This window comes from Epinephelus lanceolatus, chromosome 14 (assembly GCF_041903045.1).
Source record: "Epinephelus lanceolatus isolate andai-2023 chromosome 14, ASM4190304v1, whole genome shotgun sequence".
Taxonomy (NCBI): domain Eukaryota; kingdom Metazoa; phylum Chordata; class Actinopteri; order Perciformes; family Serranidae; genus Epinephelus; species Epinephelus lanceolatus.
The window spans coordinates 26,112,632-26,129,144 of NC_135747.1; the positions used below are offsets into that span (position 1 = coordinate 26,112,632).

The following is a 16,513-nucleotide window of genomic DNA, read 5'->3' on the forward strand; positions in this document are numbered from 1 at the left end:
TTCAACACTATTTTTTAGATGTCAGCTAACACGGTTAAATCAAACATGCCACTGCAAATAACTCCTTGAACAACACTCTAAATGGGGCTTATCATATAAAACCATCCAATGATCACTTAGACCAAATAAAGTGCTTTCTGAACATAAACATTTGATGCAGAAATAATGTAGCGATGAGAGCTACACAACCAGCCGTCTCCTACTCATGCAGGTTTTGAAAAGAATGATGTTGAAAACCAGCATACCAGGGACCCCATTTTCTCCTGAACAGTCACCTCCTGACAGATGTGCAAACAAGACCTGGAAACAGCAGCCATTTTCTCTTGAACTGCTCTGCTGAGTAAAACCCGCCTTTGAAGCTTCTGGTTGGGCTGCAGTCTTGAGGGGGGGAGGGGAGTGAGAGCGATAGAGTGGGGGAGGGGAATCGAGGGGGGGGGGGGGGGGTGGGGGGGGGGTGGTGGAATGGGAGCAGGGTGATAAATAATGATCCCCACACAGGTAATCACAACAACCATTTGTGCATTATTCTTTGCCTCTCTCAATGAGTCACTTAGCGACAGGCAATGTAGGTCGGCGAACGGTGGGGGATGGGAGCCTTCAGTCTCCAGGGGAAACACTTCTCCCACGCCATGAGAGACAACAGTCTGCAGGTTTTCATTCCAACCAAAGACGCTACCCACTGATTAGCACTCCTGTAAGTAAAGGGGAAGAACTCATTTGTGAAATAACCTGCTGAGGTGATCAGTTGGAATGAAAACCTGCAGACTGTTGGCTCTCCACACACATGCACGCACAGAGCTGGCCACCCTTGGAATCAGTGGGCCTAATCGACTGGTTCTTTCAACAGTTAACAATGAAAGAGGTCATCGAGGTAACACATTAGAAGAGGTATTTTGTGCACTACAACAGCTACTGTTACTGCACACCTGCTCCAATGCTATCCTCACAAGAATTACAAATCTAAGATATGCACCTTGATAGATTTGCAGCAATATAGTGTGAGGTATGTATTTTTTCTCTTTCAATGGAGAACTGCACATTCACAGGCGCCACCATCAAATGTATTTTCTCCCAGGGGGATGGATGGGGGACAGTGACAGACAGCAAGATCACTGAAGAGATTCATTATGATGGCTCCTAATCGGGGGCGTCGGACCTAAGATCCAGCCTCATGCTGAAGCCATTAGCATCAAATAAAAATGACAACTCCCACTTGCCTATTGCAGTCATTTAGCATTCTCTGTAGAAACAAAGGATATCGGCATTGCTCAAAGAAGAGAACTCCTGGGTTGCTGCCCATTGATGTGGACAATAACATACACAAAAAGAACAAAACATACCTATTAATTTATCGATGGGTATATGAGTAAGAATTGGAGATGAGATCAGAGTTATATCTTCCTGAATATTATTTCACCTTGCCCATACCAATGCAGATCCTTGTATATATATATTAGTCAGGGATATTTTTGGTCTAAACACCAGGTTAAAGGGTAGTTTTAGTCCCCTAAACTTTAAAAAAAGAACTCCCGAGATTCAGCATTACACTCCTACAACATAATCAAACTTGTAATCGCCAGTTTAAAAACACGAAGGCATCGAATTCGATGCATCAGACTTTTCTCTTTTTTTATTCAAATAACTAGGAAATCAAAAATTTTATACCTCATTGGAGCGCTATCAAAACTGTGAGTTTCTGCTTGTAAACGGCAAATTTATTAGGTAGCGTTTATGTTAAAAAAAAAAAGAAGTTTCATTTACATGTACCCACAAGGAGGGTTCAATTGGGCGGGGAATGTCGAAAAAATTTCACACCTTCATTTGGTTCGGTTCACTTTCACACTGCACTTTTTAAAGTGGACCAAACTGCCTGGACAAGGTCACGCAGTTACAACAGCCGCTCGTTTGGGGGCAGTACTGCCCAAAACTACCACTGACCAGGAAGGAAAAAAGCACGAGGAATAAGAAAACCTGGATCATCAATTGGTCAACTGAAAACAGAAATCCACCCCCTTCAGCCGGCTTGGTCACCATAAAAACAATGGAGCACCACCAAATGTTTCTGTTTTTACTCTGGTGTTCTCACTGCTCCACGTCTGCCCATGAGACATTTTCCAACTTTTCCTTTTTTTAACCTCTGGTTCTCCCGGTTCACGCTGTTGGCTTTGGGGTTTTTTTCTACCTAAAATGCACTGCACTCTACGTCACTTCCTCTCTTTGGTTCACTTCCTCCGCCTGGTTCACTGGATAATCTGTTTGCCTTTCCGAATGTTAGCGAACCGCACCAGGGTTCACTTGCAAGTGAACCGAGACCCCCAGTTTTCGAGCAGACCAGGGTTTACTCGTTTGGTACGCACCAGAGTTCGAATGAGTGTTCACACCACTCCAAACCAACCGAACTATCCCTGGAAGGGGACTAGAGTTTGTTTAATGCGGACCAAATAGTGCCAGTGTGAATGTGACCTTAGTGCAGCTCTCTTTAGAGCCACAACAGGCTTCATGAAATTTTCTTATGTTATCATATATAATTTTACAGTGACAACATCTCACACAATACATCATATTATCATGTCTTTAATATGCCAGCCATGGCTCAAGGATATAGCGCAGGGTAGGGAAAAAAAATCAGATTATTGTCCAGACAGCTTTTACACTAACCAGGTTATTGCAGAGCATGAAAACACTTTGATTTTCTGGTTTCTCAAAATATCATGGTTTCATATGTGCATGTAAGCACACAAGGCGCCAGTCGCTGTAGGGCATGCATGTGTATATGACTGTGTGGGGGTGGGTGGCAAGTAAATACGTTGTGCGGAGGAGATTGTGGGGCAGAGAGCGCTCTTTTGATGCTCAGGGTGGCACATACATACAAAACAAACATCTTTCCCTAATGCTCTAAGAATGAAGCAGAAGCCCCAGCATTTGTTACTTCACACTAAGACAATAAATAACAACCCTTCATTCAGCACAGTGCCATTACAGTTATGTCAATGCACGTGCAGATAACATTTAAACAGGATAATTCGTCCCTCCACTTTAACCCGTCAAAGACACAGAGTGAACAACTGAACACAATCTCTTTTATATAGTCAAATTCACTGTACAACAATGATAAGGTAGTAAAATGAGGTGGCTTCAAATCTAGGCCAGTGCATGCTTTGTGCGCCTATGTTGCATGAGCCACAAGTTCCTGTGTACTGCATCTAAAATTGAGAGTAAATGATCCGTACATTATGTCAAAATAAACTGTAAAATCTGTATTCTGGCACTAGTCTTCTGGTTGTGTTGACATATTGTAAATGCAGCCATTGTCTCCACCGCCGACAGGAACTGAAACTATCACATCTTTATGGGAACATACAGTATGTCTTCACAAGAATTTACGTAAGTGCAGGTTACTAAGAGGAAAAAAACACAAAGGATTTTATCATTTCAACCTTTTTATTTTGTCACATAAATGTATATTTCTGCATCCATTCAGCAACACAAAAGACATGAACTTGAGATCGTAATAGTCGACACAGAGGCCTCAGCCAGGCAATTCTTTTTTCAGCAAGATGAGGATTGCACAAATAAGCTGTAAACACAGAGACACACCAGTGTGGGCAATACAAGTGTTGCTATGGTGACCAGAAGATCTTGCTTCTCTGTCAACAGCTGCTCATGCCACCCTAAATACCCCCCACTCTCCTTGAGCTTTCCTTCCATCTGACATCAGGGTCAAACAAACACGGCAGACAACTGAAATTCTGATCTTCATTCTAAGCTTTCCCCTGACTGTTTCTTTACCTAACATTTACACAGTACGACACAGCATTAATACCACACACCCAAGATTTCCTTTCGTAGTGTGTGTGTGTGTGTGTGTGTGTGTGTGTGTGTGTGTGTGTGTGTGCGTTCTCTACACCGCTAAGCAATTGTCTGCACATTCAATGAATGTTTTGCAATGATTGCCATGTCTTTTTGTAACCAGAAAGAACTCAGAGTTCACATTGTTAAGGCTGTTAGTTTAGAAACTGAAAATATGGAGAATTTTAGATCTGTATGGGTACTACAATTATAAAATACAAACAATCATGAGATACCAACACTAGTACATATATGCTATTTCATAAAGACTCTGGGCCACAAACATAGCCTTCTTATGAGGCAATAACTGGATTCAGTGCATGCATGTACAACATTTGCCCAAATATTATGCTTGTCCTTTTATCCGCCTACACCACTGGTTAGGCCAGACTGTGGTATGACGTTGAGCTTCAAATGACAAGGAGTAGGAAATTACAAACCCTGTAGCGGCGAACATGAAACTTTCACTAACATCCTAAAGATGGTCGTTGCATTTCTGTAGCAGTGTTGTCGAAGCAGTGTGATTGTAGCCTGTACCCTACCTTGGGTCGGGTATCAAGAACCAGTCCCAAATTAGAATCGGTTCCGAAATAACGATTCCAAAGAAATCACTGAGAAATTTAAATTTCAGTTCTGCTTATTGGTTCCTACACAACTACATATTGGTGCTCTGTCTGAACTTGGTGATGCTTCGCAAAACAAAATGTTTGTCCAGGTGCTATAGGAAGATCAATAAGAGTTGCACACAAGCACATAAGTTTGGATAAAGCTGTGCGCCATGGATGCCATGGATGCCATGGTCTCTGCTTCAATCGTCAACACCTTGCTAAACACAAACTGCGCTGAGCTTAACTCTTTTAGGACCGCACATCATTGTCAACCCAGTCGTATATTTTTCTAAAAGACGCAAAGAATGTTCTTTCGCCTGTCAAATCGTATGTTGTTTATACTGACCGCCATTTCATCTGTGAGGTAAACAGGCCTGCCTGGATCTGTCTTTGCATGTCACGCTCTCCTCACATTCTCCGGAACTATGAGTCGAGACTGACACCAGCAAAGCAGAGCGAAGACAGTTGAGAAGGTGAGTAACAGTTCTCGTAAAGCAATGTCTGGAAAATTTTACTTTTTCAAGCACTGGCCGGATGGAGCAACTGGCTGACTGCATGTATTGTATGACACTGTGTCATTTTGTTGAGTACAGTGAATGAAAAAAAGAATTGACGGTTATTACTGAATCATGTTATTTAGTAACAATAACTAAATTAAACTGTATGAAATCAATTTATAGGTAGCATTACTCGTATGCAGTGAATTGTGTATGTGAATGAATATAAACTGTGTAAAAGTTTTAAAAAATACAGTGTTTATGTGAAATAACATTTTGACCCTGCCCCTAAAGGTGGCAGTAGACCAGCAACTCACTGTTTTGTTAAGTAAAATTACTGTGTGTAAAAGGATTCTGGTGACTTAACGGCTTCAATTCCCTGTTGGAAAAGATTGTCTAATGGCAAGGTAAAGCGGTGAAATTATTCAAAATGTAGCGTACAGTTGAACTGATAAGAGTTTTTGGGTGGGCTATTTTTAGGTGGCTAAAAGCTTATCAATTGAGGCAGCGATTGTTCAGTGCAATTTGATTTGCGCTAAATGATGTGAGGATTGTTACACTCAGAAGTAATTGTAAACAGACGTTAGCCCTTTTTACAAGGAGATTGTGTTATAGGGCTGCTGCGACGTCCCCTCTTCATGCCGGCTTTGCATTTTTTACACAGAACCAAACAAGGTTGTGTTGGCCTCTAATGTGACATCTAACATATGCGTCAGCAATGCTTTATAAATAACAACAATGCTATAACATGGCACATTTAACAATCATTTACCATCCCTTTATGTGGCGGTATATTTGGTCCTTTGCTCAGAGAATAAAGAGCTCCCAGACCTCATTGTTTTCCCAATTTACAGACATATTGGGCTACTGTTCTTCTTCTTTGAGTTAGCTGCTAACTGCTAACAGCTTCTTTTCAATCTCCCACAGAGGGCTGCATTCATAACATGTTGTCATAAAGTCATACCCGTGCCACTCATGATCCTGAACTGCCAGCTGTCCCAGTTATACAGAAGTCATTTTGGCGCTGTAACTACTTCTGGTGCCACGTTAAAGGCAACTCTGTCCCCCCATTTCGCAACTGTACCTTTAACACAGAATGGCGAGGCGGAATAACAACGTGAAATTACCACCTTGAAAATGCAGTGTAAAAGGGGCTATTGTGATTTGGGTTATACCCAGCCCTAACCCTACCACTGGCTGCCAGAACAAAGCTTTTGACAGATAACCTGAGTACATATAAAACAGATCTCTCATGAAAATTCAAAGACTCATGTAAGTTTGGTAGCCGTTCATTCATGTACAACATTGCTCAAAATAGTCTTTATTAAACAAAGATATTTAAGTGGCGGGTAATGCTAGAAACAGAAAGGCCAGCCATAAAAGCAAGGGGTGAGATGCCATAATTGTAAAAAATACAGCCCCTCTAATGTGGTTATTACAGAGCTGTGACCATAATGAGATATTTGCTGAGCACCATTTTACAGTTAATAAATAAACTTGTCAGTGCTCTCTCTGTTGTTGCACAACCAATGTCACAGCTCAGACGTATTTCTGGCCTTTCTCTACTGAATGTTGCAACACTTACTATAACACTGTCTCATTGTTGCAATATTTACACAAGCAGTAAAGTATCATAGCAAAAAATGAAATACATATCTGTCCCATTCAACTGCCAATTGGAGCAATGGCGTTTATAGGTATGAAACTCTCCTGATTGAATCATCAGTACATGATGATACAAATTCATGTTTCAGCGATATCTTTTAGATGTTGTTCTCTTTATGTAGGCTGTTTGAGAGCACAAACTTGTCTTTACTTTTACTTCACTGGTGAACAATACACAAAGTATCTGTCAGGAAAAGAAAGGCTAACGGGCGAAACAAAATTCCCTTTAGTAAAGATGTTTCACACTGTGGCATGCATGTACTTGCACAACTTCCTCAACAGTCATCCATCAGCAGTAATAGTGCTGTAAAACTAGTAAAAAATGATCAGCCTACTTCAGAGGCTCACTAGAATGATAGCACCATAGATCCTAGTCTTTTTTCTTCATTACATGTTGGCAATATTAATATAAGATGACCTGTTTGTGCTGGCAGATTGACCCTGTGAAACAGCGTCTGTGTCTACTGACTGAATGTAACCTCACACAGAGAGATGTGCTCTAAAAAGTGAACGTGCCCTATTAACAGCAAATGTCAATCATTAGCTGTGACGATTTCACACAAAAGGGAAACAGAAACTGATGAGCTGCTAGACACAGTTGAAGACTTAACACACCCTTAAAGGCATGTGGTTTCCTCCTACTTGCTTTAATTTGAATACACGCACAAGTACAGAGTCAAGGCACAACAGACAAAAGTTCACGCAACTATAAACAGAGCCGCCCTGAATCCAAAATAAATCCAAATAAATAACCATAGCCTTGAACTAGCCAGAACTTGTATGGGCGTTATTTCAGAGTAACCACTAGTCTGCCAGTTGGCTGGTAGCCCATGCACACTGTACGACTCTTGCGGAGGGAGAGAATGGCTCACTTCCCCCCATGGCCTATCATAAATAAATACTGCTACAGAAATATTTGGACAGCCCGATACAGAGCTTTGCAGCACCACAAGGCTGACATGGGCTTTCTCAGGGACTTCCTTGCCCTACTTATGAGCAGGGGATACATTTTTGTTTTGAACACAGAGTCTAAGACAATGTACGCCGGATTGGCTGTTGCCTCCTCTTTGCCTGAACGCAAGCCATGGAAGCCATCAGATGAATGAGTTATGATTCTTCACATATGATAGGCCATCCACTTTTGTCAGACGGCATACGCACTGAAACCAAAAACAACACGTTTCATCTTCAAATCCTGTCACTGAGCAAGAGGCAGACAGACAATAACCTGTAGGCCAACAACATTATCAACTGATGCCCTCTGAGGACTCGGCATAAAGGCAACTGTGTCTGTCTTCTGAAGCACCAAATTAAAAGAAAGACAATAAAAGCTCCTAATAACAACATGTTAACTAGGGATGATTCAAAATCTATGAAGCATTGGGAAAACTTACAGCTACTCACTCTGTAAAAATAATGAGAGGTAGCACTGACTTTAGACACTGACAAGAACACATTTAAGGATCAATAAATGCAAATGTGGGACGTTAAGTTTAAACATGCAATTAAGACATAATAAAACACCTATTGTTCTTTAAATAGACAGCACTAAACCTGTTTTTGTAACCACTGCAAGTAGGGTTATCTGCAGGTCCTTAGGTTGGGTGACAAAACTGGTAAACACACAAATAGGGTAGGGCAATATGGTTGGACTCTGTGTGCGAATGTTAACAAGAATACTTTGAAATTTGAGTAGATATGGGAAATATCAGCAAAATGGCTACATTAAGTCTTTAAACTGGTGTTTAATGTGACGCACTGTCACACTTTTATGCATTATATCAGACAAGGCTCTTTGAACGTGCAGAACAAAATCTTGAGCAGCTGATTTTTTTAACTTGAATCTACATTTTATTTCGAATCTTTAATTTGTACTGTCACTCTATATTTATCTCGCCTTATAAGTCCACATACTATATTAACTGAATGCTAAAATGCTAACTATATGGTGCAACAGGCTATTGCTTTAGCCTCTTTCCACTGGACCAAAAAACCCACCAACATCTGGCTTTTGTCTTTAGTGGGAAAGGTTACACTCTGCATTCACTCCCAGGACAAATGACACTGCACTAGTCACGGTTATTCATCAGCTCCAACTCCAATCGGCAGTGATGGAAACATGACACCCAGACGGACATGCTAATTTTCGCCCCTTTTCTGGTACAACTGTCAGTAACTTCTGCGACTCCCTGTTATCTTAGCCACAAATTCCATTCGTCTCCATCCAGCAGCACTCAAACACCATTACAAATTAATAAGCAAGACTAATTTGAAAGAGAGACTGAATAAGTAAAAGATATAAACAAGAAGTAGCCTAACCATTGTAACATTTTCCGTGGTCTCCATGCTGCCCTCTACTTTTTACTAATCTCGTTTTCCAGCGCACATGTGACGTCAAACTGGACACACCAGAAAAAAAAACAGAAATGTAGAGTTCATCACATTTAAGGGGGCTTTAACACCTGCATATACACACTAATTTTGGTGGAAATGGGGTATAAGTTAACACAAAATGGAGTAAACGAACAAGCTGTGCTAAGCAAATAATCATGACACCAAATGCATGGAAGCATCTTGGATTTCACGCTATAGATGCAAGAATATTGGGTAAAGGTCAAGCTGTCTGTGGACTGCCTGACAGGAACATAACTAAGACAACAAATAAAAAGCTATCTGTTGTGTTACGATGTCACAAAACAACACCAATTTGATGATAAAATTTGGAATTCATTACAAAAACGAACATGGTCATTATTAACTCTTTCACCTTGGTTAAAAGTGATAGCCCTATTACATAACCTGGCACAATGAAATTCCAGAAAAAAAACACTGCTTTTCTCTTTATTTACAGCCTAAATGAATCCAATGCTAACAACAATTGTTGTATCTCTGTGGTGACTGTGACATTAGTGGAGAGTAGTAGGTGTCTTCCGGCTTATGACCAATGGCTTACCATTCAAAAAACCCAAAACGGTGGCCGCTAAAATGTCACATCAAGTCTGGTCAGTGTCTCCTCATCAAAGAGGGCAACTTCTTCATTAAAATATCTCCTTCTAATTTCAGCAGCCAAACAACACTGCCTGATATTGTGACTACACAACAGCCACTGTGTCAAGACGAAAACGGGGGCATCACTTTGGCATTAATTATTTGGGCCATTGAAGTAGAATCAGGCTTCAAAACAGCAGTGTGCTTTAGCAGTTATTTTCATCTGAATGCCTCTCATGTCTTTGCCTTAATGAAGATAATAAACACTTTGATGCTCAGAGGCTAGACGAGACATCTTAACTGTGTCTGTACACGCTGTATCCCATTATTCCAGGAACTACAGAGAGCAGCCAGGGCTACTAACTGGAAAATAAGCAGAATTTATAGGGTCCCTCAACTGGTTTTATTAAATGTTCTGTGGATGTGAAATCACTATGTCCTCAAGCTTCAGTTGGAGAAATTGGTGCCTGTGTTGACACAGAGTCAGGAAACAGCTTCACATTGTAGTTATACAGTAACATGAACTGTCTCTTAAAAGCTGGTGGCAGTGCCCCCCCCACTCATGAGCTTTCTTATAGTCTGTATGGCAACATAAATATATGTATAAATCATATTAGAATAGGCTAGTGCAACTATATGAGGTTGAGGGTTTCTATTGTGCTAGTAAGAGCAAAGTATATATCCCAATAATTCACCAAAAATGGGACAACATTCAACCTCTAAAACTTATTATTTTGCAAAGTAGTCCACAGCCCAGCTTCCAAGGTGTAATGTGAGTGTGGAAAACACAGTCTCAGGAAAGTAGGTTGTTTGGAAAACCGACAAAGAGCAAATTAAAAAGACACAAGCAGGAATTTCAACACACGTGTGGAGTTAAAGGGTGACTAAGCTATGTGCCGGCAACCTCCTAATCAACGCCATAATCACCAATTTCTGAATGTCATTATCGTCCTCGCGTAAAACCCCCCCACGCACTCACACATATAGACATAAACACAGAAGCAGGCTGAATGCAGTGCAGCCTAAAACCATGCCACTTTAACTGGCTTACCTTTTATTGTGAGAGTGAACTCGTGGTGTCCGCCGCCACCTCTTCCTCTTCCACAAGGAGAACCTCCAACTTCAGCAAGCTAGCGACGACTTTCCTCCCATTTTGCTTACCGTCATATTTCAAGTTCCGACCGCCGCTGCTGTGACTCACTGTCGACTAATTTGGTGTGCTAACAAAGCAGTAATGGCTCAGACGCGCTCGCAACTGGCGGTAAAGTTGGAATAAGCCCGAGTTTCTGTGGCTGGGGCTGCAGGCTAGTTACTCTGTGGAGTTTCAGCGTTCACTGAGAACAGGAACGTAAAGAGACAGCGGCGGCAGCGGGAGAGAGACGTAGACAGAGAATAGAGGGGTGGTGGGGGTGAAAGCCAACTGACCTTAAACCTGAATATCAAAAACACCACTAAACATGCAGGTTAATTACTTAATCCACCAGTAGTCTATACCGTGCACACGTCACTTCCCGTATTACGCACTAAAATGTTACTTTGTAAACATCTTGCCCCTCTACTGTCGTTTAACTTCCACCGGGGTTGTGTGCTGTACCCACACAGCTACTGTATGTTTCCTATAGCTTATATATATATATATATATATATGCACCTAAAACACCGCTTATTTTAGACACAAAATACACACTAGGTTGCCCGACGTACGCCGTTAAAATAGCACGCTCTCGAAAAACCGCGCTAAAGTGTGTTATTACTTTGATATTTTGTCCCCCAGTATAGGCAGTGTGCTGAGTCTCACAGGCTACAGTGTAATATGTTGCCTATCTGGCCTGTGAGCCACTTCCCCTCCCCCACACTCCACTATTTTTCGCCTGCCCGGTCACACAGCGGTTGATTAATTCTCCTTTCGCCTTGCTCAGTCATTCAGATTTGGAAAGTAAATAACAAGTTGACATCATTACGGCTCTACACTGGTGTGACACATTCCTTTGGTTACCGTACACACGGCAATATGCGCGCAGGAAATATTCCGGCTACAGCCTGTGTTTTGAACTGTGTCTTTTGAGTTGCATGGCCTCAAAGCAGTGGAGTTGAATGAGTGAATGACTTTATTTCAAACCAAAAAATAAATAAAAAACAAGACAAAGATAACAGTGTCCAAAAAGGAATAGGTAGAAGTAAAACTTACATGTCATAACCTGTCTTACATTTCTTCTTTTACTCATATATTTTTTCAACAAATTCCCAAATTTATTTACACCCTATATACAACAATCCCAAATCTATTTACCACCCAATTAAATAAATTAGTAATAAACCCAGTTTATTTACAGTCCAAGTGCCAAGTGTTCCAGAATAAACATGCACCCCCCTACCACAGCATTTCCTCATCTATATACCTGCCAAATTTATCAATATATATTTTTGTATAATATTTTAAATTGATTTTTTCAGAGCTCTCAACCCCTATTCTGCTCCAAGATTCCTCAGATCGAAAAACCAAATGTTGTTAAAAGTCCCACGGTCCAGACTTCTAACCAAGGGCGATCATGCTTTTACTGTCGGCTGACTCAGTTCCTCAGTTTAAAAAGTTATTAAAAACCCACCTGTACAGACTCGCATTTATATAACATTGTTTGACTTTGAAGGTGTGTTTGTGCGCCTATATTTGCATATATACATACCGGTATGTGTGTATGCTTGTATGTGTGTTTATGGGTATGTGTGCATGTATGTGCAGCCTTTATGTGTACGTATGTGCATAGACGTGTATGCATAGATGTATGTATGTAAGAGTATATATGTGTTTGCATGGACATATGCGTATACATTTATGTATATATTATAATTTTTAAATTGCATTTTCTGTGGATGATGTTCTTTTACTTCTTTGTTTTTCATAGTGTATGGTACTGTAAAGCACTTTGTAACTTGGATTTAGAAAAGCGCTATATAAATAAAGTTTATTATTATTATTATTATTATCATTATTATTATTATACACTGAAATACACAGACTCTTCCTGGTTGTACGAACACATTGTTTTTTTAAATTATATTGTCCTCTTAAATTATAACCCTGATCCCTGTTACGAAACAATTTTTGAATGTTGCCCGGAAGTGACTTATTTGTCGCTTTAAACATGATTACTGCAACACATCCCCACTCCAACCTCATCACATATTGACGTTTAGTTTTGAAGTCCGTATGTGATGTGCAAGGTACCCTGGGCGCGTTGGTTGTTGACGATCTGGGACACAGTGCCAAGTTCTGCTTGTTACATGCATTGTCTTCTTTCAAGATACACTTCTGTTTTCACAGAAAATTTAACATTTTCATACAGTCTCTTTCAAAATAAACGCACTACATTGGTACAATGCTGCAAATTAATGTTTTTTTTTTCCTTCAACAAAAACATGTGGTTAGGTTTAAGAAAAGAAAGAACAGGGTTTGGCTTTAGAATCTTACGGGACGTGAACACCAATCTCTTGGGTGAAAGTCATGGTTTGGTGGACACATCCACCACCCCTCCCGCCTGTCCCACTCGGACATTTGCCGCCTTAACTTTCATCCTTGTCCTGCCACATTTCTCCGTGACGGCACAGGGCACCATGAGACCACAATGGCAACCGGCCGCGTATTATGCCAACGTTAAAGGAAGCCTTTTTTCGTTGGTTTCTGATGCTGTAAGTGACTGCCCAAGCACCTAATTTGACACCTTTGAGTGAGACCAGGCTCAGGTTGCATGATAAATGATAACAGTGCCTACTGAATCACAGGCTACGACGCACAATGCAGTAGCCTTCACTGAGTGTGAACAACATAGAAGGTCACATTATTGAATAACCATAGTTGTAGGCACTATATACTGTGATGTGTCTGTGTGTGTGTGTTTGTTAACTGCTAACGTGGCAGATGCAGCACCGCTACAATTTCTTTTCATGCTTTTTCCTTCTATAGGCGATCATGGTAAGAGCTGGAGGACGCAACATACAGGCAAGGCTTGCTGCCACAACTCCACAAGGTTTTCCTCTTTGCTGGAATCCCACACATTTCTTTTAGCATGTTTTGCCTCCATGACAAGCTGCTATCCATCTGTTCCTTTGAGATTAGCGCCAGTGCATCATTTCATGCTGCAGTTCTCTTGGTTGGTTGGTAGATGTAGGTCGTAACAGCAATCACACAGTGAGATGGTCATCCCAAATTTCTGACACTGTCAGAATTTTGTTCCAGGCTGACAATGGCCATCCTTGAACTTCTCTCACTGTGCGAGGTAGGATCACCGTTTTAGAGCCACGACCAAAGATTATGCTGTGTATCTTCCACGTTGGTCATCTTTGGTCTGGGACAGCCCAAAATCACACAGTGTATACCAGGCTTTAGGGAAGTACTGAGCACATAACTGGATAAATTAGACTTGGATTATACTGCATGAATTGTGGTCCCCAATGAATCAGTAAATCGATATGTTAGCCATTTTCCCATGGAGGCATGCAAGAAAAACAAAGTATTTTTCACTAATTCAAGGTAGCACGGCATGACTAATATATAGACAATTGGTCATTTTGTAGGTGAAATATTTCTTTAAAAACAGAGTTTGGTAACCAGTCTGTAAATAAGGCCATAGCCACCCATTTAGGACACTGAGTTTGTATTCTTTGGCACGAAAATGTGCATGTGATGTGTATATTACAGGCTGATTCTGGTATTTTAGACTCAAAAGACTTTATTTTGACAACTTTCAGGCTACTTGAAAAAAAACAGATTCTGATCTGACATCCATATCTTTCCCCGGCAGTGTGGAGCAGGCTTTGAAGCAGCACATAGACCTTAATGTTGAGATATAACACTTGTAAAAAATCTTACAGTTAACCAAATTAATAAAATATGAAAAATCTATTTTATAGACTTGCTTTTGGGGTCGGCTATAAAATTTACAAGACGGGTGGGGTTGTGTCTGTGGGGCTTGAGCTCATGACTTCAGTATTTATTTTTTTAAAAATGGAAAAAGAGCAACACTGGACTGCAGGAAAATAACCAAAAAGAAAGCTTATTATCAGTACATCACAGCAAGACTGTACAAAGCAGTAGATATGGGACTAAAATGATATCTCACTGTAATACCAAAGGAGATAAGAAATATTTGAAGGTGTGATGAGGTCTTTGAGGTCAATAATGAGCAGCACAGGAAGACAAGTCCCTGTTGGAACATGACAGAATTATTATTGTGATTTTTCATTTGAGAGGGTATAAAGTTAACAGCTGATAAATTCTCTCTGCGGACAAAGGAGCTCCATTTAAGTTATACTTTGTGCCATGATTGTTATCTAACTATTCCTCTGGCTCTTCTGGTTATCTCTCTGCAGGTCACAGTTATATGACCAACTGTATGTGGTTGTTAGTGGTGATATTAAGCAAAAATGTCTTCAGGTCATTAAAACAATTTGGGTTTATCTAAAATACTTTTCCCCCCCCCAATTTAATATTGTTGCTGTCTTAACAAACATTGCATTGTGGTCAGATTGTGAGAGACATTTGCTATAATCAAGGCCAAAATTTACACTGTTAAGTAGGCTATATTGAATTTGTCTGTCTTGTTTGTCTTAAAGGCATACTTAACCTCCTGAATAACCTTTTGCAAGTCACTTACTCACCCCATGTCATGTTGAAATCATGATGAAAATTTTGTTTTACCTGCCTCCATTATGAACGAAGAATCCAAAAAAAGCAAACATTCTTGATGAGCTGAAATCATCAGGGGCCACATTTAACAACAGCAAAACTGGAATATAACATCTGTTTACAAACTCTAGACTGTGGAAAATAATGTATTTAGCTACTGTGATGTCACCTATTGGTTTGTGGACTGCCATCTGAAAGCCTTGAGTGTGTCACTTTGGCCCTAGCCATCATTGTTCTTTGGAGCCATAGTTACCATATTTGGATGAGAAATAGGAGCTGTGGAGGAGCGGGGGTTGAATCTGACTCAATGACTGTAGTGATGCCTTTAGGATAGCCTGTCACTGAAGCTGCCCTGCCCTTAAATATGTGTAACTTTGGGCTATAGTGAAATATAAACAGGTGAGTCATAAAGAAATAAAAAAAATCCATCCCGTACAGTTGAATGAATGTTCAAAAGCTATAGAGACCTGAACGTTTTTTTTTTTGTTGTTGTTGCCAGGCAACCACCCTGTCATGTCCTTACACTAACCTTCTTGTGTTAGCAATCTATCCTATTTTTGTTTTCTTTTTTCCACATTAATTTACACTTAGTTCCTAAAATGTTGAGGCAGAGGGTGCTTGCTGTAGCTCTGGTTGAGGGTGAGAGGCTGTCAGCAAATAGTTTGTTGGGCACAGGAAGACGGAGATTTGTGTGGGTACATGAGACCGTAAAAAAGAGGGTGGATCACAGGGAGTACCACCGGTTGGTCCAGGAGCTTTGCCTCCATGATGTCCATTTCCAGGCATATTTTAGGACGACTAAACGGCAGTTTGACAACCTGCTGTCTTTCTTCGGGCTGTATAGTTCTGGGCATCCAGCAATTGCTACCACCAGTTTCTCCTCCATTGTTTACCAACTGTAAATCATCCGATTGGACAATGGGAAAAAAAGATGACAATAAAAGAAATGACGTGGGGCGCTTTTCTGCTCTGAGTTGAAGTTTCTTTCAACTCAAGGAGTTCAGAGTGCTCCAGCAGTAACACCAGGTGCCTGGAGCGCAGAAACGGTAGGTGCATCTCAACACAAAAAAACACGAGCAAAAAGCTTCATTCTCATAAAACAGAATAACAAAAAGCCGCCTCCAGCTGCTAACATGCTTTCTGTGTGAGCTGGGCCTTACTTTGTTTTGGAGCCAGCCTCAAGTGGCTACCAAGGCCCAATCCCAATATCCCCCTTGTCCACT

The 16,513-nt window shown here is 40.7% G+C and overlaps 1 protein-coding gene across 1 annotated transcript in view; it reads right to left on the minus strand.

The window, feature by feature from the left end:
- The window catches only part of tbl1x (transducin beta like 1 X-linked), a 32,280-nt gene extending 21,317 nt beyond the window's left edge, over window positions 1-10,963 (minus strand). The window contains exon 1 of the mRNA XM_033617702.2: window positions 10,659-10,963. The gene's annotated coding sequence lies outside the window, so the exon portion shown is untranslated. The remainder of the gene's footprint in view (window positions 1-10,658) is intronic.
- Between the last annotated feature and the right edge of the window lie 5,550 nt (window positions 10,964-16,513).